The sequence below is a fragment of the Muntiacus reevesi genome, chromosome 16, assembly GCF_963930625.1.
Source record: "Muntiacus reevesi chromosome 16, mMunRee1.1, whole genome shotgun sequence".
NCBI lineage: Eukaryota > Metazoa > Chordata > Mammalia > Artiodactyla > Cervidae > Muntiacus > Muntiacus reevesi.
The window spans coordinates 41,556,941-41,582,276 of record NC_089264.1 but is presented as its reverse complement, the minus strand read 5'-3'; the positions used below and the strand labels follow the sequence as shown (position 1 = coordinate 41,582,276).

General features: G+C 41.4%; 1 protein-coding gene across 2 annotated transcripts in view; it reads left to right on the top strand.

The window, feature by feature from the left end:
• PPARGC1A (PPARG coactivator 1 alpha) overlaps nt 1–25,336 on the top strand; it is a 690,475-nt gene that overhangs the window by 278,594 nt on the left and 386,545 nt on the right. The window lies entirely within an intron of this gene.

Below are 25,336 nucleotides of genomic sequence, written 5' to 3'. Positions count from 1 at the left end.
GGAAATTATCAGATTATTTATGATAATAGCTAGTGTTAAGCACTTAGTGCATGTGAGGTCTTGTTCTAAGGGTTTCAAATGAATTAACTCATTTAATCCTCACAAGAATTCTACAAGGTAATGACCATTAGTATCTCCGTGCACACATGCAGGAAATAAATAATAGTAGAGAAACTAAATAATTTACCCAAGATATTGAGATAGAGTTGAGATTCAACCCAGAGAGGACCTGAACCTGTACTTTTTACTCTTAACACCCTACTTGTGATCCCTCATGTAAATACAAAACCATTAGTCCATACTTCCTGGGTACAATGACTTCTGGCTATTAGTAATTCACTTAAGTCCACCATCTTATTTTCAAATAAACCATGAAGCATTTTACTTAATGTTTTGACTAAGTTAAGGTTTGTTCTGTTTTTTGGCATTTCCTTGATATTGTTTGTGGGCAATAATATTCCCAAGGCTGGAGTTCATTTTTGTGACCTGGCAGGTACCTACTTGAATGTATCAGAGGCAACTTTTTTTTTTTTTTTGGTCCCAGAGAGGTCATTTTTTTGTAAATGACATAGGAACCACAGTTTTAAGTGATTCTGAAAGTGTATTGAAAGTGTTAGTCACTCAGTTGTGTCCGACTTTTTGTGATCCCATGAACTGTAGCCCACCAGGCTCTTCTGATAATGGAATTCTCCAGGCCAGAATACTGGAGTGGGTTGCTATTTCCTTCTCTAGGGGATCTTCCTGACCCAGGGCTCAAACCCAGGTCTCCTGCATTGCAGGCAGATTCTTTACCATTTGAATACTTAAAGGCTTAAGTTGAGCATCAAAAGTTTTAAAAAATGATGTATTGGGAGCATTCTATAGTTTTGCACATCTGTCTTTTAGTCCTCATGGATGGAAATGAACAGTTTCATGGCCTCAAAGCCATCTAAGGGCCTGATATTTACCATACACCACCTCAAGTAGCTTATTCAGATCAAGAGTACTGAAAAGTCAAAAACTCAGTTGAGACCAATGAAATAGCATTTGCTTGTTGGATCCAGGACTAGCACACTTACACATGGTTCTTCAGATGGCAGGATGTTGGTAAAGTGACCAATGGAATTGTTATCTCCATCAGAGTTCCTTTTGACCCAGAAAAGCTTTGCAATTTGCCCTTCCCTTGTAGCTAATAGCCAAAGATAAAGAGTTGAAGTCAATCAAATATGGGCCCTGCAGTATTTCTCAGTCTGACGAGCAAGATGATTGTAGATGGAACACAGATGTGTGTATGCATTTTTACTTTGACAGTTATGTAGAAAAATATATCATTTGTTTACAAAACAAGTGATCTTATGGTTATTATCTCTTAGGATTAAGAAAAGTAAAAAACGTGAGTCAATTTGAATTTCATTTGAAGAAAAATATTCAGTAAATACTAATATTGGTAGTTTGGAGATTAACAAAGATTGTGAAAGTGACATATAAATGAATAAGATCTGGAGAATATTGAGCTAACACAATGTTAATTAAAAAGGTAATTTTATGTATATAAATGCCACTAAAAGTTTTTCATGCCTATTATATTTTTAGAGCTCAAATTCAGCATGTAGCCACAGTGGATGCAGTCTTTCATGGCAGGAAGATGCACTGATAGATTGGAGGAGTGTGGGAATAACCATGGTAAATCCTATATATCACTCCTTGGTAGCATGGTGGGTAGGATCTTGTAATGAAACACACACTCTCAGGAATAATGAACTCTTAGCTGCTTTTCAAATCAAGTAATTTCATGCTTTTATCTTTTAGTTTTACTTTAACCCTCCCACACCCAATGTTTCTTTTTTAATTACAAAGTAATCTAGGGTTCTTTTTTTTTTTTTGGTAGCAAATAAAAAGCATACAAGTTGAGACAGCTTTGACTTCCAAGCTCTGTTTTCAGCAATGGCACTGTATTAGTCAGCTCTTGCTGTGTAACAAACCAGCCCAAGATTTAATGATTAAATATAATGATCTTCCTTTTAGCTCACAATTCTGTGGTTCTGTAATTTGGGTTTCTCTCATCTGGGTTCATACACACATCTGCAGTGAGCTGATGGTTACCTACGCAGTTTGATTTGGGGCTTGCAGATTGTCATCTGGAATGATGGGGGTGGTTGGGCCACATATCTCTCAACATCCATCAGGCTAGCATGGCTTGTTCTCTTGGCAGATAGAGCACAGAAGAGTATAAGACCACTTGACTCTGAGAACCAGCATAATGCTGCTTCTAATACATTTGTTGTTGTTGTTGTTTAGTTACTAAGTTGTTTCCAACTGTTTGCAACCCCGTGGACTGTAGTTTGCCAGGCTCCTCTGTCCACGTGATTTCCCAGGCAAGAATGCTGGAGTGGGTTGCCATTTCTTTCTCCAGGGAATCTTCCCCCACCTAGTTATCAATCCCATGTCTCCTGCATTGACAGGCAGATTCGTTACCACTGAGCCATCTGGGAAGCCCTTTAATACATTGGATTGGTCAAAGCAAATCCCAAGGCTAGTTCAGATTCAAGGGGAAAGAGATTTCACCTTTTGGTGGGAGGAAGTGCAAAATTGCATTGCAAAGGGAAGTAGTTACAGGGAAGTGAAGTGTTGTGGCCGTTTTTTGTCATCTATTACAACCACTTGGCAAGCATGTCTCCTTGGACAGATCACTTCACTTCTGTATGCCATGGTATCCTTGTATCTAAAAAACAAAATACACATGCACACATACACACCAGCCCCTCAGCGCTCAAAGTTACAACCAAGCCATGTGAATCAGACCAGTTACGTCAAAATACTTTGAAACCTACAAAGTTTCTTTGAAAGATCATGATTGTGTGCTAACTTAGCACAAATTCTTCTGTAGAAGGGACATCGTAATAGAACTTGTCTCATAAAGAGATGCAAAGCGTCAGTAAGATGGTGGCTGCAAACTGCTTAGCCCAGTCCTGGCACAAAGAAGGATTTCATAAACAGCAGTGACTCTTTTTATTATTTATAAAAAAACTAAGATAAGCTATAGGTGGAGAATACCGAGTAGGTTGTGATTAAAAAAGAAACAAAAACAAAACAAACCCATTCTAGTGAAATATGAGCTGACCCCCAAATCTCCAACTGCTTTAGTATAAAATGTATTTGTTCATTGCCAGTTGATGGCTTTTGAAATCATTTATTTTTATTGTCTAACAAAGGGCACTTTGTTGAGTGCTTCATTATCTGTAGAAATGCTTTAGCATTTGCACCAAAATTCTGTGCTCAAATGCTGGAGCTGGCAATACCTCTTAGTGATAATTTTCAAGTTAAGTATTATGCATCAGGTAAATGATTGTGCATATAAATGGTCATTTTAGATGGTGCATTAGCAGGTAGAAATGGACAATCTTTTCCAAGGAACATTCAGCGTTTTTTTTCCCCCCACAGTTAATGGCTTCAAGTAAGATTGTAGACCATGCTGTGATGTTGTACAAAGTCAGATTAAAAAATAATAATAAAGATCTCACTCTTAGCTCTTCTAAGAAAGGACTCAGTCCATTTGTTGTTTTTTCTTCTGCTGTGCAGGCTCACATGTGTTTATGATGTTATTTGAGTAATGCTACTAAAAAAAAAAAAAACAAAAAACAAAACTGCTCACAGCAACATGCCAGTTAGAACTTGTAGCCCTTACTCATACAGGCATTGTTTTAAAGCACAGACACCTAGATGTCATGCTGCTTCTGCTGCTGCTAAGTCACGTCAGTCGTGTCCGACTCTGTGCGACCCCATAGACGGCAGCCCACGAGGCTCCCCCGTCCCTGGGATTCTCCAGGCAAGAACACTGGAGTGGGTTGCCATTTCCTTCTCCAATGCAGGAAAGTGAAAAGTGAAAGTGAAGTTGCTCAGTCGTGTCCGACTCTTAGACCCCATGGACTGCAGCCCACCAGGCTCCTCCATCCATGGGATTTTCCAGGCAAGAGTACTGGAGTGGGTGCCATTGCCTTCTCCAAGATGTCATAACGGCAGGTAACTCCTTTAAGGAAAGTGCTTCTTTGCTTACTGTTTCTAGCACTAGATTGTGTGGCTCTGAAAAGGATTTGTTGTTGATTAGTTACGAAGTTGTGTCCAACTCCTTTGTGACCCCATGGACTGTAGCCTGCCAGGTTCCTTTGTCCATGGGATTTCTCAGGCAAGAATACTGGAGTGGGTTTCCATTTCCTTCTCCAGGGGATCTTCCTGACCCAGGGATCAAACCTGTATCTCCTGCATTGGTAGGTGGATTCTTTATCTCTGAGCTGTCAGGGAAGCCTCTAAAAGACATGGGTTGGAATTTACTCAAATCTCAGTGAGTGCAAATACAAAGTGCTAAATTACTGCATATTAAAATGAACATTCAGGTGCCGTCATGAGGGCCTTTTCTCACATTTCTCTAATCTTTGATTCAAACCTACTTTGCCTTCCAATAAGACAGTCCAAGATGTGTTTCAATTCAAGAAAAGAATGATGAATGAATGACGGTAGTTTATGGAGTTCTATCTCATTTCTTTTTCCTTTTCTGGAAGGGAAGGGAAAAGAGGGTTCTCATTTCTTGAAGTCTATCTTTTAACCAAAACCTCGTATAGTTGATTAAAAGACAAGAAACATCGCATTAAAGATGTTTCGAGTTGTACTGTTTCCCCCCATGCTGTTTGCAGGAGTGTATTACGATAAGGTAACCTGTGTATGGCATACAGAGAAACCTATTCCCTTCTAAGTAACCTTAAAGATTGCAGATAATTTCCTGGAAATGGAGTCTGCATTAATACATATAGGTGGCAGTTGACTCACTGAATATGTCTGTTCTAAGATATCCTGGATGTAGTTAAAGTGACCCATTTCCTGTTGGTTTCCTTGTTTAGACGGTAAACTCCCTGAAGACGGAGCAACTGGGTTTTGTTACTTGCATGCCCATCGCCTCCCAGAGCCCCTGGCATCTATTAGGCACTAAGGAGCCCAAAACTTCTTTCATGGCTTGAAGACACTGCCCAAGCCCTGCCCTCAAGGAGTTTCCTGTGTAGTACTGGGGGAGCAGAGAGTCATAAAGATTGAGTTTGAAGACTTATTTCTAAAGATCATGAGGACTGTTGACTGACTTTGGTGTAGAATGCATAAAACAGAACAGATTGGCGCTCATGCCATGGATTGTTGCTCGTGCTCCTAACCTTTGACCTTTCCTTTTTGGCGCTGCTTTTTTGTGTCCAGTCTATCTTTTCCGCATGGTCCTCTGAGTTGGCATTATTTTTATCACTATTATTGTTCTTGTTGCTCTTGTTGTTATTTTCTTAACCTGGGTTAGGCTTCTCTGAGGAGGTTAACTCTTTGCTGTGGGCCTTTGGCTGGGAAGTGATAGGTCTTCTCCACACTTGATAGAGGTTTGTCTAGCATGGGGCTTGGCCCACTCTGCATGGTCAGGATGTATGTATACATATATACTCTGCATGTATATACGTGTGTATATATATTTTTAAATTTTATTCTATTTATCCAACAGTTATTTTACACTTAAGCATAGCTGATTAATAGTGTTGTATTAGTTTCAGGTGTATAGCAGGTGATTCAGCTATACATATACATGTATCTGTTCTTTTTCAAATCCTTTTCCCATGTAGGTTATTACAGAATATTGAACAGAGTTCCCTGTGTTATATAGTGGGTCCTCATTGGTTTTTCTATTTTAAATACACCGGTGCGTACATGTCAATCCCAAACTCCCAGTCTATCCTCTCCCACAACCTATTGCCCCTGATAACCATAAGTTTGTTCTCTAATAAGTCTGTGAGTCTGTTTCTGTTTTGTAAATAAGTTCATTTCCATCATTTTTTTAAAAAAAGATTCTGCCTATAAGCAATATCATATGATATTTGTCCCAGGAAATATATTTCTAAGTGACCAAACATCTTCTGTTTATAGCTATTTTCTGGTTCCTCACTAGCCCTCCATATTGTAATCTCGATCCTCTTCTGCCTCTGAACATCTCTTTGCTCTCCTTTTCCCCACTCTGCTTTCAAGGATGAATCTTGTGTTGTTTCCCCGTTATGGTTTTTCACTGTAGGTGGGACAGTGGCGGATGATGGAGGCTCATGAAGTAAAGGCTATATAATAAAGCAGTTGGGGCATGTTGCAAAAAGAACAGAAAAATCACCAGCTAAAAAGGTAGTTTTGTTCTGTGTCAGCACTGTTCTAGGTATTGGAGCAAAGCAGTGAATATAGTGACTGAGTTGTAGGGTGTTAAAGCTGGAAGAAGGGAACTTCTCATACAACACACCTTTATTGCAAAGCCTCAGAATACCAGCGATTGTGGTAGGTTCCGGGGGCTACAGCTGTACTCCAACCCTGGGGTCCCTAACCCCTGGGCCATGGACAGGTCTGGTCCATGGTGTGTTAGGGAAGTGAGTGGTGGGTGAAATTAAAACCATCTTCCCTACCCTATCCATGGAAGAATTGTTTTCCCCAGAACTGGTCCCTGGTACCAAAAAGGTTGGGGTCTGTTGCTCTAGCCTAAGGCTTTAAAGAGTGGTTTTTTTGGAGGAAGAAAAGTCCTGGTTCAGCAATCCTCAAGACTTGAGATGACGAGAATGAAGATTAAGTCCTTGTTATTCACTGTGTTCCTAGTTGGAGTCCTCAGAGTGGTTGCATTTGAAGATGGGTCAGTTGACTCTGGGCCCGTGGCTTTTAAGCTTCCCAAGGCCCTGGGAGATGAAAGGGTGCCATATGCTGCCTGTGTAAGTGGTCATTACCACAGTTGTGAAATAAATGAGATTTCGGAGGATTTTGTATTCCCTCCTGCTAAATAAAGCTATGAATGGGATTACAATGCATTTTTAGGTATTTTCTTATTTATGGTTGGCTTGGAGCCATTAGCCATTTTATATATACAAAGCAACAAAAGGATTTTTGAAAAAAGCCCTAGAAATCCGAGTAAATTCGGTGGTTGTTATCACAAAAATGGGATCATCTATTTATTACGAAGAGCAGGGATGGACCTTTCTGCCTCCTGGGGCGGGATTCCATTTTCTCCAGCAAATAATATAGGGTTTCCCCCATAATTACCTGATAGACTGGAATAGGTCCTTGGGATCCATCTCTGTCTATTGGGTAAATGATATGTTTTCTAATGGCGTTTTTACCCAACAGTGAAACTAGTGAACTAATGATATATATGGTGAGGCCTCTGTAGAGCACTGTTTAGAGGCAGTAGTTACTTTTATAAAGTTATACATAGGCCCCAAGCTACCAGATCCCAGGGAGACAACATTTGTATTTAGTATTACCAGAGAAAATAAACACTTGGCAGGAACATTCTTAGGGCATTTTCACAGGATGTCTAAAGAGGCCAGGCGTTGGGCCGGGTGCCATTTCCAGCCAGTGACATCGTATTTGAAATGCAGCTGCTCTTTGTTGCTATGAAAGACATGTCAGAATTAGTCTGGGAAGATCTCATGACTAGTCCCATATGGTTGCCTGGATCATCGGTCTGGGAGTTGTTGATAGAGGAGTGATTTAGATTGCTGAGGCAACCGTGAGATCATGGAAAAGGGCCTGGGTAGCAGTCATAAGATGTGGTTTGGAACCCCACCTCTGACACTTAACAGGGCAAGCCTCTTACCTGGCTGAGCTTCAGTGTCTGTCTTTAAAATGGGAACAACTGTCCCTGCGTCACATGGAAATTGGGAAGACTGAGAGACATGTCTCATGTGCATTATCATGGAAAGGTTCTGGCATAGTCTGGGACCTTGATGATGAGGGCTTATCAAACCAACAATAAATGGCTTGGCACTAAGACAAGTCTTCTCCAAACTTGCCTGTCCTCTGTTAAGCTGCTTAATAAAATACTTATTCCCAGGCCTCCCAACTGACCTGCCAGTTTAGAATGTCCAGAAGAGATGCCTGGGAACTTGCATCGAATAAACAGCCCAGTTGATTCTGGTGGTCAGACTAGGTTGAAAAGGAGTAGTGAGAACAGAGAAAATGCAAGGATTCCTCGGGTGTTTTGCTTTGGCTTTTGGTCATCCATGGGGCTAAATTAGGCATGTGATTTGGTTGTCAGTTCCATTCACATGGCCTTTGGTTCCTACAATTAGCAACATAAGCAACCTCTGTGGTCAGTTATATGCTGGTTCAGGTGTGTGTACAGATGTGTGGCCTGTGTCTCCATCGTGACCATCTCAGGGTGGCTTGGCTACAATTCTTTGACAGAATGATTTTTTTTTTCTTTTTTTTTGTATAAGTCTAAATTGCAAGGCACACAAATGTATTCTAAACTTAAAATGAGTATCAATCTGTGAAGCATGATTTCCCGAAGAGATAGAAATCAAAGTGACAGGTCTACCTAGCTCTCTTAGAGCTGACCCTGTCCGCTGCACACAGTTTCAGTGCTGGCTATCTGAGAGCGTGGAGCTGTCCTAAAAATGCGTTCCCTGTAGTCGTGATGAACCTTCCGAGGAATCAGGCATCCTCACAGGATGCCTAAGAGGTACCCCAGGTATTAGATCTATGGTCTAGCCAACCTGGCATTTTATCTGGGGCTGCTGGGACTGTGCCTCACAGTCCGTGGTGTATCTGATAGTTCTTTTCCATGCAGACCATCTAGAAAATTAGACATTTTAATGGAGTAAAAATTAATAACACCAAACCACAATGTCTGGGAAGCTTCCTATGTACCAGGGACTGCCCTTCTTTACAAATGTTATCCAGTTAAATCTTCAGGACAGCTCTCTGAGTTATTATTCCCATTTCACAGATGAGCAAACTGATGTTTGGAAAAAGGTTATGGAGTCTGCATGAGGTTGCCAAGCTACCATAGCAGTGAATGGCAGAAGTGAAATAGGAACCCAGTTCAGCCTCAAACATTCAACCATCATGCTGTATTATTCTCCTTATAATGTACCCCAGTGCTTCTGACTTTTCCAACTGCTCTGTACAGATATAGTCCCATTGATATTCTTGCACCCAGGCTCCACCTCCTTGACTTCAGTTTGTCTGGTCTTTGACAATCTGCTTCTCTCCAGATGTTTCTGGAAATTTCTGTGGGGAGGGGACTTCTTGTCCAGTTCAATACCGAACATGGCTATTTTGCTTTCATAATACCTTATGGATCTGTCATGCCCATTTAGAATAACAATATCTCCGAATCAGAGGATGTTAATGGTGGTATTGAACACCTTGAATGATGTTAGAATGTCAACCCCAGTATCTCTGACCCATCGTGAGCCTCTGTCTGAATGCCTCCGGGGATGGAGAACTTGCTGCCATCATAGGCCATCTCTGACCACCCTGGGTGCACAACATAACCTGCCCACAGTCTTCTGTTGGGCTGATGAGAAAGCTCAAAGGAACTAACATGCAACGTGCAGTTCATACTGGTTGAACGAATCCAGGACACAGGATCCCTGGATTTTGGACTAGTCACCTTCCTTGGATAAACAAGGTGACTTCACATTGGAGCTGAGGAAAACAGTAAGATGGCAAAAACTGAAGAGGCTTTTAATCCACAAAGGGAGCTGACGTGAAGGAAACACTGTGTTGTTTTTAGGATTGAAAGGAGAGAGTCTAAACCAGCAAGGGTAAAGTGCCCATGTTTGCATTTTATTGATTTTTTACCTATTGATTTCAACGGATGAACTGTCTGCCTGAGAAAAAGAGACCGACAGGGAAACAGACACCCAGAAGGCCGGGCCTTCAAGGGAGGGAGGGAATTCTATCTAAAATATCCCAGGCCCTCTCTTCTTTCATGGTCAGCCCCAGAGCACATTCCAGGGCTTTAATCCTTCTCTTAGAATCCTGGAGGGAGACAGATTTGTGAGCTTGCCCGAGTCTCCTCCTCTATTCTCCCAGGAGGTCTCAGCAGTAGGGAGAGAGAACCAGGGGTTTTCTTTTGGATCTTCCTGAGCCCTGAGTGACAGTATCAGAACTTTTCTGGGCTTCTTTGTGTCTGAGGCATCCATGTTTTGCCAACACCTAACAAGTGATAGCAGAGAAGGCAGTGGCACACCACTCCAGTGCTGTTGCCTGGAAAATCCCATGGACGGAGGAGCCTGGTAGGCTGCAGGCCATGGGGTCATGAAGAGTCAGACACGACTGAGCGACTTCACTTTCACTTTTCACTTTCCTGCATTGGAGAAGGAAATGGCAACCCACTCCAGTGTTCTTGCCTGGAGAATCCCAGGGATGGTGGAGCCTGGTGGACTGCCGTCTGTGGGGTCGCAGAGAGTTGGCCACGACTGAAGCGACTTAGCAGCAGCAGCAGCAGCAGCAAGTGATAGTGTGTTAGTTGCTCAGTTGTGTCCGACTCTTGCGACCCCCTGGTCTGTAGCCTGCCAGGCTTCTCTCTGTCCGTGGGATTCTCTAGGCAGGAATACTGGAGTGGGTTGCCATGCCCTCTGCCAGGGGATCTTCCCGACCCAGGGATTAAACCTGGTCTTCTGCATTGCAGCCAGATTCTTTACTGCCTGAGCCATCAGCAAAGCCCTAACAAGAGATTGCACCAAGTAAATGTTCAGTATGTACTTGAAAATTGAATGAATAAATGCTTGATGAATTTGCTCTCTCTTTGGGGGCTCAGGAATTAAAATGTTCTTAAATTGAGAGTTTATCTGAACATCTCATTTCTTCTAGTTGGAAAACACCCAGAAGGGCAGAGACCACTTTCAAACTTCTTTTTCAGTGCTCTGCTCGGCTATTATAATACATCTTGGGGTTCAGTATCATCAGCCCTTTCTCCCTCTGATAAGACTAGAGGTAGTTTTTGCCCCCCTAGAGATCCCACCGTTGGAGGCTGTTCTTCCTCTGTCTCTGTCCGGTGTGTTGACTTGGGACACAATGGTAATGGTGAGATAACACCTCGCTGGGTCCTGAACACTTTTTTTTTTCCATTTTAAAATATCTTAAAGTATAGTTAACATTCAATCAAATTCACCTGTTTTCAGTGTACAACTCAATGCTTTGGGGTAAATTACATAATTGTGCAACCATCGCAGGAATCCATATTTAGAATATTTCCATCACTCTAGAAATATTCTTCGCGTCCATTTCCCCTCCGTCTCCAATCCCACCTTCAACCCCAGGCAATCACTCATTTCCTTCGTCTCTGTGGATTTGCCTTTTCTGTACTTTTTATATAAGAGAAGCCTATACTGTGGTCAGTTTGCTTCTTTCACATGGCGTAATGTCTTGAAGGTTCCTCCACGTTTCATTGTGTACCAGTAGATTCTTTTTATTGCTTAATAGTTTTCCCTTGTATGGACACATCACAGTTTTTCACTTTCTAATTGATGGACATTTGTAATTTTTTCTTTTGTTTTTGATTTTTATGCTGCTGTGACCATTCATGTATAAGTTTTTGTGTGGACGTATATGAAAAGCAGTGTGCTCGGCTCTCTGTAGAAGACAGGAGGACAGAGATGAATGGGAAATGCATTTCACATATATTCGTGAATTTCCTTAATTACTACCTAAGAGACAAAAGAAACCTGTGTTATTATCATCACTTTTAGTACATAAGGTGATTTTATTTTCTACACTAAAAGTCAGTCTTAAAATTTTGATAAGAAGTTTATAATAACATAAAAGTAGAATGTCATATATTGCATATTATGGATCTACTTTTTAAATAGGGGTGGTGTATAAGGTTTCTATAAATATGAGCTGCTCAAACAGAAAGTTTTGCTTGAGAGTTAAGCACTCTTTCATTCCTGAATATTTCTTAATTTAGTGACATATACAAACCACAGTTCTCAATGCTGAGGTTATAACAGTGAACAAAGAACCCTGACCTCAGTGAACTTATATACTAGGGGGGAGACTAAGATAATAAAGAAATGAAGAGGAAAATATATAATAGGTTAGATGGTAATCAATGCTATAGAGAAAAATTAAGCTATTAACAAGGATAGTGTTGGAGAAATGAAGGTGGGAATGGAACAGTTTAAAATGAGGTGGTCAGGGAAAGCTTCATTGAGAAGATGATACTTGGTTTTGTTTATTTTTTATTTTTTTTTATTTTTCAGTGGGTTTTGTCATACATTGATATGAATCAGCCATAGGAGAAGGTGATACTTGGGCAAAGACATGGAGAAGGTGAGGGAGCAAGTCATGTGAGTATGTATGTGGCAGAATAGTGTTCCAGGTGGACGAAAAGGCAAGTCAAAGGCCCTGTGGCAGGAGTGTGCATGAAGTACACACGCAGCCGTGAGGAGGTCAGATTGCTAGAGGGGAGGGGTGAGAGTAAGCGAGGATGTCAGTAAAATGGGATCAAGATGGGACAATGATGCTGCAGGGAAAGAGAAAATCAGCCAAGATGGTGGTGGTCCGGCTCGCTTGCCACGCAGCCTCTTGCTCTTGCCCCACGTTTGGCAAATAATGATTATGTAGCAGCTGAGATCATCTGTGGCACTGTGCATGCAATCGTGGCGTGCTCCTATATAAGGACCACCTGAAACGCCCTTGCAGCTATGTTATGGCCGCGTCTGCTGGGTCAACCGCAAGAGAATACAGAGTGTCCGCTGCTACAGCAGCCGTGCCAGTCAGGAGCGCCTAAACATGTCTGCAGTTCCTCCAACTCCTTGAGATTTCTTCCAGCTTCCCTGCTTGTGCCTTGCCTACCATGGGTTCAGCGAACCGTGAGATACAGCAAGACAGATGCCCTTGGGACAGGCCTTGAAATGTAGTGAGGTCCTGAGGTTCTTGTCTTATAAAGAGGCTGAAGGATCCTTTGGCAGACATTCTATGGTGCTAGATCAGGTGACAAATGATTCACTGGATATAAGAACTTTTCACATCCCTTGTAAAACTAAGACTGCACCATGATTCTTGGAGACAGGAAACTGCTGTTCCGTACTAAACAGATGGGATATCAGCACGGATGTCAGAGGACCTCCACTCTATCAACGAGCAGATGGGATGCACCGAGCCTTTGCCAGAGGTGGCTGATGGGAGTGACCAGGCTCAGAGGAGCTCAGCCATCTCATTTCACTGACTCAAGTCTTCCTTGGACCCCTCCCTGCCCTGGCATTGCAATTTAGCTCAATTTAAAAATCAAGAATTCTTTTTCTTTCCTCTCAGTAGATTAATACCCCCTTGGTATATAGGTAGGAGGGAAAATAACTTAGTTTGTGAGGTTCCAACAGGTACTTTATAGTACACTAATGTCCACTTAACCACCACATGGATTGCTCTGTCAATACCCAAGGCATTTAAAGTTGCAATTTTTGGATCTCTTTCACACCGGGTACACACACACTCAGGCTGAAGTTGTTTCCTTTTACTCCCAGCTGTGAGTAACTCACTGATTTTTTTCCCCCTTTGCTGCCACTCCGTAGAGGATTGTTAGAGCTGGAATCAGGTAGCACAGGTGGTACCACCTGCCACACATTTTTTTGCTTCCCTTGTCTCCTTAGCAGCTGTTGCCTCTAATATTTTACTAGTTTGATCAATGGTAAAGAAGGATGACCCACAGACTATGGATGATCTTACAGTTTTAAAACATTTATTATAAAACACTTAGATGACTGAAGCCTTAGGGCTGCCATGGGGGCTAGTGTACAGAAATCATAGGTACCCTGAATTAAATCCCATCCTTAGATCATGTAAAATGGTTTGTGTGTCGTAGCTCTGACTTTGTCAGATCTTTGCAGAGAGATTATCCTTTATAAAATAAGCATTTAATTTTAGAACAGTTTTAGATTTATAGAAACATTGCAAAGGCAATATAGAGTTCCATATACCCCCACCTAGTTTCTCCTATTATTAACATCTAAGATTAGTATGAGGATGAAATGGTTGGATGGCATCACCGACTTGATGGGCATAAGTTTGAGCAAGCTCTGGGAGTTGGTGATGGACAGGGAAGCCTGGCATGCTGCAGTCCATGGGGTTGCAAGGAGTCGGAGCGACTGAAATGAACTGAAGGTTAGTATGGTTCCTTTGTTACAATTAATGCACCGTTACTGATACATTACTATTAAATAAAGTCTGTGCTTTATTCATATTTTCTTAATTCTTTACCTAATGTCTGTTTTCTTCACTAAGATTCCATCTAGGACATACATTACATTTAGTTGTCATATCTCCTTAGATTCCTCTTGGCTGTGGTCATTTCTCAAACTTTCCATGTTTCTGATGACCTTGACAGTTTCGAAAGAGATTGATCAGGCATTTTGCAGGAAGTCCCTCGGCTGGATTTGTCCTGTGTTTTTTCTCATGATTAGATTAGGCTTGTGGAATTTTGTGAGGAGGTAAATCATGTCATATCAAGAGTGCATACTATCAACATGACTTTTCACTGTTGATGTTTAACTTGATCATCTAGCTGAAGTAGTGTCTGTCAGGTTTTTCCACTGTAAGGTTATTTCTTTATTTTTCCTTTTCCCACATGCTACTCTTTGAAAGGGTTTCACAATGTACTGTGAACAGTTAAAAAGTTGAAGTTACACTTCACCTCTTTGAGGGTGGCAAATGTGCAGAAATTATTTGGAATTTTGTTGCATGAGAGATTTGTCTCTTTCGTTTATGTATTTGTATTATTTACTTATATTAGAATGGTCTTGCAGATATTTATTTTATACTCTGAGTTAAATAAATAGTCTATGTTATTTATTTTTGTTTCAGCTTTGGCAAATGGGGATTCTTTTGATTGGCTTTTGGGTCCCTTTGACATGTTCCCATCATTGTGTGTGTGTGTGCGTGTGTGCACGTGTATTTGAACATTACTTTCTGACACTACAAGATACTCAAGGGTTATTCTATTTCTTGCCCTAGTCCAAGAATCAGCCATTTCTGCAAGGATCCCTGGTTTCTTTTATTGGACAATTGTATTAGAAACCAAAAACTAGGCTTTAGGAGTGCTTGTTGTTACTGGGAAGTTATTGTTCTTACCTGAGGTAGGGGGGCAGTTATCCTTAATGCAAACATTTTTGAGAAGACAAAGCTGTGATATGGTCGAAGAGGTTCTGAACTTGAAGCTGCTCTTTGTGAGTGTTCTGTGAATACAAGCAAGCCACTTCACTAGTGAGCCAGCGTTTCCTTTGATATACAGCATGGGTATGTTGGTATCTTATTCATCTCATTTACAGGGTTTCAACAAAGATCTGGAAAGTTCATATTATTTGAAAATGTTTCACGAATTGAAAGTTTATATACAAAGGTTTGTTTACTTTCATCATCCTAATAGTTTGCATGCATGATGCCTGTTATTGTCATAATTTTGATCAAATTTCATGCATTTTGAAGTACAAGATTATAAACACCAGCATTTAGTTATTCTTTAAATGAAAAATTTATAATTTTTCATCTTAGAATTTATTTGGTAATATGTCCATTAGAAATTTATGATTTGAAGAAAGAAAGTTTCTACTATTTTGCTTAAATTATTTTCCTTTCCTCAAATGTACCCTTATTTTAAGAGATTTAAAAGGGAGTCAAGTCAGATTCTAAGAAAGAGACAACTGTAGCTTCTCTTAGTGGTTATGTCAGAGTAGCTTGGAGGGACTCGGAAACATCCCCCCGGGGAGGCTCCCCTCCCACCAAATGAATATGCAATATCAAAACAGTGCACTTGCCAAGCAAAATGTCACACTGAGACAGGCCCCCTCAGCCCCCATTCCAACCTGCTTGCCATACAGAAATTCTGGGCCTGCCAATGTGTAGAGCCAGGAGGATTATTTTCCTCCCAACCTGGGCACTAGGAACAAGGCATTGGGTAAATCACGCTTTCCCCATGTGCTGCAAGCTACGAAGGCTGTGTCTTCAAAGGTAATGCGGTGGAGCTCTCAGTAATTTTAAATATACTGTCCAAGACAACTCATGTGAAAGGGTGCAACGGAATCAGATCAACCTCTTCCTGTTTGATGTCCCTTGGATAAACCAACTAGATGGGAGATTTTATTATATATGTATATATAGGCACCATGGAGATACAGTTAGAGTTTGAGGACGTGAGGCTCAGCTCAAAGCTGTCAGTCTCTGGGTATTGCTCCCTGGCCTGGCAACCCTGTGGAATAACCCCCAGCTGTGGGCTATAAATGATGTAGAAGAAGCAATGAAGCATCTCAGCATGAGAGGAGACGCATATTGCTGGCATGGCTCTGCTTGTGCTGCTTATTGGAATTCTAAAACATGGTCTCATGTAGGCAAAGGAGCCCCTGATCTATCCCCTAGCCAAGGATTCCAAGAGTTTGCCTCTGCCCCCGGTGCTAGCGCGACTCTGCTCCCGCCTGACTCAACTTCGTTTTCCTCTGCGTGGAGCTCAGCTCACTCACAGCACCTGTTTAAATCGGTGTGTTTGCTTTTCCTTTTCATCAACCGCTAATGTCACAGGAAAGAAAGAAACACACGAGGAAGAGAGTTGCTTATTGTCCTACAGACACAATACATAGATGTTTATTTGGAAAATGAGAATTATTTGGTTCAAACAGGATTTCATTTTGCTGTAAATAAATTGGCTTAAGGTGAAATGACCCAGCAGAGAAAAAGGGCAGTGCAGTGGAAATCCAGGCTGCTTGAAAATGTGTTTATTTAAATGAACCAACAGTCATGGTATTTCTAGTCTAATGTGGAAAAGAGGCGTTCTCGTTGGTTTGGGAAAAGCTCCCTATGGGCTGTTCATCTTAAACACAGCCTAACAGAGTGCTACTTAATGAGAGCCATGCAGATCTCAAATTCAATTTTGTTTTTAACTGGCTAAAGCACGTCTTTAACTTTGATCTGTAAGTAGGAGTCAGGAGCATGATTGGCTAATGTTTGACTTCCAGTTGGCCTAATGAGATTTTATGAATATCAATATTGCTACAGCATCATAATGTATTTGTTGGCTTTTTGTGGCAGTGAAAAAATATTGCTGTCTATTAGTCAAATAAGTTGGTTTCATAACACCACAGTAATTATTCCGATTTCCCTTTGGTGAGTGTGGTACAACGGCTTCTTAATTTTGGGGGCAGTCAGCATATTTTTTTAATTGATGCTTAGTTTGACCACATCTAATGTCAGTCAACTGTTGTTAATAGGCTCGGTTATAACACAAAGTGCTGATATTCTAAACGTTGCTGGTGAACCCCAACAGGGCTGCGTATTCAGGCCAGCTCTACACGGTTGCATTAGTCATTCAGCAGCGGTACCAAATTTATGTTGTTAAATTCATTTCAGCCATTGAAACTTGACAACTAATTTTGGATAAGAATGATTGGAATTGATAAACTCTCTTATTTTTGGAAGTGGCTGTTTTTCAAAACAAATCTTTTATCTAGTATGGCACATAATTTAGTGGAAACATACACAAATCGGCATTGCTGTTGATCATGGGGGTGGGGGAAGCATTCAAATCATTAGATCCTTTATTTTTCAGGAAGAAATAAAGAATATTGTATGACGGCCACAATGCTCAGCCAAACACATATACATATAGCTGCTGCTGCTAAGTCGCTTCTGGAGAAGGCAGTGGCACCCACTCCAGTACTCTTGCCTGGAAAATCCCATGGACAGAGGAGCCTGGTAGGCTGCGGTCCATGGGGTCGCTAAGAGTAGGACACGACTGAGTGACTTCACTTTCACTTTTCACTTTCATGCATTGGAGAAGGAAATGGCAACCCACTCCAGTGTTCTTGCCTGGAGAATCCCAGGGACGGGGCAACCTGGTGGGCTGACATCTGTGGGGTCGCAAAGAGTCGGACACGACTGAAGTGACTTTGCACCAGCAGTAGCAAGTCGCTTCAGTCTTTTCCAACTCTGTGCGACTCCATGGACGGCAGCCCACCAGGCTCGTCTGTCCCCGGGATTCTCCAGGCAAGAATATTGGAGTGGGTTGCCACTTCCTTCTCCCATACATATAACAGTAGTTGGTATACTAGTAATTTTAGAAAGGAAGATGGAAAAAATATTTTCTTGGTGTCTGTTTTCCACAAATCTTATGATATTACCTTTATGAAAACAAAACACTTGATGTTTCTGGCATAGCAAAAAACTCCAAGAAGGAGGAAAATCAGGAGTGTCAATTTCATAAATGCCTTCTACAGGACTGGCTCTTTATGGAGGTACCCGTTTAATCTTTAGAAAAATGCTGGGAAGTAGCTAATGTTAACCTCATCTTACAGCTAAGGAAATAGCCTTGGTGAGTTTGAATCACTTGCCCAAGACCGATTGTTAGAATATGGCTGAGCTGAAATTCACTCCCAGATGGGCCTGGCTCCAAAGGCCACTTCTTTTCATTGAAATGGAAGCTTATGACTGAACGGGTCATATTTTTGCTCACCTTTGCATCTCCCAGTGCCCTGTGTAATGACTGGTCCTCAGTGACATGATAGCTCCCTGCCAGTGTCTTCCCTGGCCTCCAAAGTTGCCATCTGCACCTCTGAAAACTGCCTCTTTCCCTTAGCTACTCCTTCATATTCCACTCTCAGCTAAATCAAATCCTCCTGCAGTGCCGATTTACAATTTGCTACTTGTCCAGCCTCTATTCTCCTTTCTAATTTTCTCATGGTATTTATAACCCCATGAATGAAATAGATCCTGTCAGCCCCATTTTCCAGGTGAGGAAAATGGCTGGGGGGAGGTAAGTGGCTTCCCGTAGGCACATGTCTCATGTGCGATGGAGCTGGTCTCAGATTCCTCATGTGTCCTACCCCAAAGCTTGTGCTTCTCTGGCATGGAATATGTACTGCGTCTTGAAGGCAGGGATTAGAACTGTGTTGAGGTGGACATTCTATGTGAGAACAGGCTAGAATTATAGAACACAAGCAAATACTCAAAGGTATGAGGACATGTGGCTAGTCCTGAGAAGGGGCACTCTTGAATAAAATCATCAGGATTCTGGTATTTTTGATTTGTTTGCTAAGGGAGGACCCGGGCCATTTAACGGCGCTATGTTCTTGCCTCTTGACCATTACAATCCTCAATCATGCTCTTCCCATTGAGGACCAGCCACTAGGATTTGGGAACCGTTTAGTTGGAGGGTAGCTCTGGCTCTTTGACAAACTTTTTAATCCCTCATTCTGCAGCCAGCAGTTGCTTCCCTCGTGTTCTGAGGAATCCACACCCACAACTTTCCTGTTATTGCCTTCCTCCAGGTCTGGAAGAAGATTTGGCTCAGTCCCTGCTTTGAGTTTTCACTCTAAAGGCACAGCAAGGTGCACTAGTTAGAACATCTCTGCCATCTCCTATCACATCGTCCATAGTTACTCCTCCCAGAGAACACCTGGTTTTTGGCATCAGAAAGGAGAACATTTGACAGAACCAGAGATTCCTAAAAGGCCCATTCCTGATGAAACGGTTTTGCTTTTTCTCCTCCCATGCTTTTGTTTAAGTTTCAGGTTTCTGTCTGGGGTCCCTCTTGAAGTTAGGCAATTAGACTGTAAACAGTGTCACTGCTGAGCTCTGGTAACAAAGCAGTACAATATTAAAGCCCAGTGATATCAAACTTGTCAAATATTTGTTGTAGATCATGCAACAAAGGAAAATTCTTAGCTCTTCTGCATTGCCAGACCGATGGGAAACAGAGTCTTGATTTTTCTAAATGTTCTCACCTTTATTGATAAAGACATCCTGGGTTGGCCGTTTTATTCAGGCTGAAAGTTACCACCATCTTCTCTCTATCCCACTTCTTCCCCACTGTCATGAGATCAGGGGTCTTGCCTGCTGCTCGGTCAATGCACTGTCTTGCTCAGGCCTCAGTAATGAACTGGCCACTCCTCCTCCTCCTATCTGATACTCTAACCAACCTGTGCCTTGAAATCTAATGGAGGGCACAGCTGTCTAGTGCCTTTCGCCCTCTATTTCACCAAATTAATATGTGGTATGTGCTAGGCCCTGGATGCAGTGACAAAAAACATGGGTAAGGCCCTTGCCCTCCATAACTGCTCAGTCCACTGGCCCCAGGAGCACTCCTGCCTGTTCAACACAGTTTTCTGCACTCACAAACTCCTTCTTTGCTCTTCTGTGCATTGGAAAGCGTTGTGAACTCCTTCTGCCCCTTTATTCAATCAGCTCAGTATTTCATTAACCTGAAGAGTTTGTTTGTTCAGCAGAGCTGGAGAATTGGGTGCATGCTAACTGTATTAGATCATTTATAAAAATATTAGAGATGGCCAATGTCATTGTCACCTCTGGTGCTCTCTCTGGTTGTTTTCTGTCTTGTCTTTAAGCCAATACACTTGACACAGGTTAGGTATATAGTCCATGTTCAATACATTTCTTGTTGACTCATTGATCCCCTTTCCTTGTCAGGCTAGTTCCCACAATCCCAGGATGACTCAGTGTTTTAGTGACCCTGGACTTGAAATATTGTCAGAAGGGTTTTTTGAGCCTAAATAAGCCATGTGAGCAATATGAATTCGTTTCTCTTAGTTGCCACGCTTGCCGTCTCAGAGGAGCGCCATGATCAAGCAGACATAAATTCATCGTCTCTTACCTCAATCCTATTCCTATTCTCCCATTGGTTTTGTTGTCTTCAGCATACAGTGATGTGAACACTTTGATTCTAAGAGTTTATAGGTCTCAATGAAATGAAGTGATTTGTCTTTCCAGGGTCTGGAAGCCAGCCTCTCTAGCCTTCTGCCAACTCTGCAATGCTTTGGTTGCTGGTAGTAAAATTTGAATGTCTGCTCAGGAGGTCCCCAGCTTTTTCCTTGACCCACTATGTTTACACATTACAGCTGTTTTCTAGCAATGTAAGCTGTATCATTGATGCCAATTCATGCAAATATTAAGTACCAGGGCCTGTTCTAGGTGGAAAGAACATGGGTCTCTGTGCTCAGGGAGCTTACGTTCTAGTAGAAGATAGGACAGTAATAAAGTGAACAAGCAAACACGATTAAAAATGAGAATTTCAGATTGTGGTAAGGCCTCTGAAGCAAATAACAAAGGTGAAGTGATAGAGACATGGGGCTAGGCCAGGAGGAAGAGGCTGGTTTAGGCAGTACCTCCTCTTTGAGAGGTGACATGGGACCAGATATGGCCTGATGAAGAGGCAGACACATAATGATCTTGAGCAAGAAGATTCTTGGCAGAGGAGATCTAGGCACCAGGTCACTAAGGTGGGGTCAGCTTGGTTCTTCATTAAGAATTACTGGCCGAATTTCAACTAGACACCAGTTCCAACCATAATATCCAATGTGAATACTTCTTTACATAGTTTTAACAGTGACTATTATTTATGAAGGGCTGCCCAAGTGGCATTAGTGGTAAAGAACCCACATGCCAATGCAGGAGACATAAGAGATGTGGGTTTGATCCCTGAGTTGGAAATGGCAACCCACTCCAGTATTCTTGCCTGGAGAATCCCATGGACAGAGGAGCCTGGTGGGGTACAGTCCATGGGGTTGCAAAGAGTCAGACGCGACTGAAGGGACTTAGTATGCAGCACGCACATTATTTATGAATCACCAGGTAATATGTTGGACACTCTGCACCATTAACACTAGTTGCTAAAAATGTAAGCCGGATGAAAGCAGGGCTATTTATGTTTTGTTCAATGATATATCTCACGTGCACACAGAAAGTGTACAATAATTTGCGACCTTAACATATCATTACCACAATCGTATAGCTGATATAGCACCCCCTCTAATTTAGAAATGAGACTAAGGCCCAGAGACATTAAGAAGAAGAATTGGGATTTGAGCCTGAGACTGTCAGACTCGAAAACCAATGCATTTCCTGCTGTGGTCTACCTCCTATGCTTGTTCTAGTACATCTGACCCACCTGCTTCCAAAGTCTAATCTTTTTAGCATCCCGCTGAGTCAAGACTGAGGCAGGGAGTTAATTTGGCTGTTCTGCTCAGCCCTGTTCATCAGGGAGTGGTCCTTCAGCAGCCCAGTCATTGTATGGTCCCACTGATTTCCAAGCTAACTTGCTGCCTTTGATATGGGCTCAGATCTTTTCAGAAAACCAGACCTCAGACTCCGACTGCCAACGCTTGCCTTGTAAGAAGTTTTACATAAATCATAGAATCAGAGCACAGTGCATGCGCTCACATTTAGGCAAATGTTAAAGAGAAGGGAGGAAGGGAACTAACATGAATTGAAAACCTGCTATGTGACTTGTTTGTGGGTTTGTATTTTATGTACAGAAATGTTATCTAAAAATTAATAATTATCATATCAGAATGATGATGAGAATTGGCTTGAGGGTTGGATAGATCTGGATTAAATTCTAGGCTGTAGCACTTAGAAGCTGTATGATTTTAGAAAAGTTACTTAATCTCCATGTTCCTTTGTTAGTTATAAGATAGGTCTAATGTTACCTATTCTATAGGATTCTTGTGAAGATTGATAAGATAACACTTGGAAGTCCTTGCCCAAAGCCAGCATTCAAATAATGAAACTTATAATAAATCACTATACTTTACTGAGTCTAAGATGCCATCTATTAAGTACCATCATTTTATATACCACTAAGAAAAGGTGCTGTCAATTTAACTATCATGCACTATCAATTGTAAGATACATTCTGATATCAGAGATGGGCAAATGTGCATCTTAGAATGGATGAAATATGTGTATGTTATAGGCTATGTAACCCACTAATAATGACAATACATTAACAAATTACTGAAGCATTTAAGGCAAATCATGGGCTATTGTTTATCAAGTGCTTTAAGAATTGAATGCCAGCACCTTTCTTTATAGCTTCTCTCAATTATTCATGACCCTCAAATCAAAAAGATTTTTCTTACATCAAGTCAAGCTGTCCCACAATAATTTCAGCCAGACTTCACTTGTTTATCTCACTCTGCAGACAGTAAACAAGTGGCCAGTGTCCCCAGCACACTCATTCATCTGCTTGTTAACTCGCAACTTAAATGCCTTTCTTTCAGGCTAATTGCAATATAATTATCTCGGCCTGCAAAACATCTCACCAATGTAATGTGGATGAGTTCGGGGAATTAAGAGATTTAAAAAGTTTGCTATTCATTCATTCATCCAATACATATTTATGGAAAGCATAATATGTGCTTGGTCTTTTTTTAAATATTGGAAATAGGATTCTGAGCTAGACAAGGTGCCTACTCTCATGGAATTTGGGGGATGACGGTAATACATGAGTAACAAAGAAATAATATTTCAGACAGTGATGAAGTTTGTGACAAAAATAAAGCTGGATAATGTCATAGAAAGTGACTGATGCTGAGGCTACTGTAGGCAGAATGGCAGGGAAATTTCTTTGGAGATGTTACTATTGAATAGATACCTGAGTGATGCTGGCATGGGAAGGGGAGGGGCGGAAGAGACTATTCTGCTCAGAGGCAACTATTGCAAAGATTTCCTAAGGTAGAAATAGGCTTGGACTGTTTACAGAACAGAAGAAAGTGGAGCGTGTACATGTATGAGGATTAGGGGAGGGAAAGTGGGGAGGTAGACAGGGGCTAACACATGGTGGCCTTTGACAAGGTCAGGGTAAAGAGACGGGAGTTTATTCTAAATTTAAGAGGAGACCACTGAAGAAAGGCAGGTCATTAAACTGGGAAGAGATGAGATCTAATTTCCTTTTTATTTTCTTCTGAATTCTGTGGCTGCAGAGTAGATAGAAAACTGTTGGGTAGAGTATAGAAGCAAAAATTGAAGTAAGAAGACACCATAGAGATCTAGACCAAATCTAAGATAATAGGGATGAAAATGGAGAGATGTGATCAGATCAGGGCAGATTTGGGAGGTGGAGGTCTTGGGCTGTGGATCTGGGAAGATGTAGGGAAGAGAAAAATTAAGATGGACTCCTGGGCTTTGAAATTGAGCCACAGAATGGATGGTCATGCCACTTACTGAGGCGGGAAGAAGCCTGGGGGAGTGCATTCAGGGAGACATCTAAGCTCAGGTTACCACTGAGAGGTATATCAATCATCCAAGTGGAGGGGACAGAAGGCAGGGGTGTGAGCCAGTTCAAAGCAACAGTCACTGTTAAAGGTACACATTTAGGATGTTATTTAAAGCCCAGGTGAGAGTTTCTAAAAGAAAAAGGAAATAGAGTTTAGAAGATGCCTAGAGGAAGAGGCAAAGGAACCCACGGAGGGGTGTGCTGCTAGAAGATGGTGAGCTTTGCAGATCAATTAAGAGGAGAAGAACAAAGAATAAAAGATGCCTACGGCTGGATCATAACTGCAGTGATGTACCCATTTCGGGCTAGGAGTCTGATAGGAGAGTTTTCCTGGGAACAATATTGATGATGATCAAAGGAACGGCTAGCTTTCATTCTATAGAAACTGAAGCATTTTACAGAAAGGTTAAGTATCTTGGCCAAGGTAACAGCTAGGAAGTGACAGAGCTGGGATTTTAACTTGAAGATCTTGGCTTCAGCATCTGATTCTTCACCACCATACTATACTGCCTCTATGTGGGATCCTTGAAAGAGTTTAATATAAATGAAAACAAAGAGACTGTTTTGTATCAAAGGAGCAGCACATGGGTGCAGCGGGATTGGCTTTGTGAAAAGGTACTGTGGTCAACTTCACCATTTAGGTGACTGTGCCATTTTGAAAGAGCCTAGGAACAGTCATAACGAAAATAAATGTTGTTTGGAATGGAGAGAGTAAGCAGAGTTTATTTTCTTCCTTTTCTTCTCAGGTAGGTCTGAGCAATAAAGGCTACCAACTACTATTCATATCTGATTAAACAAAAGTTAAAAAAAAAAAGTAAAAGCAGAGAAAAGACCTCAAGAGCGAGTGGCATGCTTAATCTTTGGTATTTAGAATGATGAAGAGAAGCAATATGTGAAATCTACTTAAAATATGATTTCATGTTCTAATATACATTTTGAATTTATGGGGAACTGACTTCTGCCATTTATTCAGAGAGAAAAAAAATGCATATGTTATGCAGCTGAACTTATCACACCATAATGGGACACCTAGCATTTTTCACAAGTGATTGATCTTCCCCACCCTTTAACAGTTCTCTCCTAACTGTTACAAAAAATGGAATACATTTCAAGCTTCTCTTGAGTTGAATTGAGCAGAAAGCCAAAAAGCTATAGACACTTGCCAGTTTTAGTTGGGGGGGGGAAAACAGGGATGGGAGAGTGTCTCCACTTTACGAAAAATAGGAAGAAAATTTCAACTGGGAGAAACACCCTGGGGGTGGATATGTTAACTGGAATATTCCCCACTAAGGTTAAATAGAACTTAAACACTGTTTGAAGCCTATGTTATATATCCTAAAATACATACTGAACCAGGAGGTAAAGAAACTGGGTTTTATTTCCAGCTGTGGCGTTGATTTGAACAGGTTGTTTAACCTGTCTGTGGAGTTCAGTTTATCCATCTTCAAAATGAGAAAAACAGCGTTTGCCTATACCCAACAGAACCTGAAAGCCAGGTTTCATATTCAAAGCTCAGGGTCCTGTTTAAAT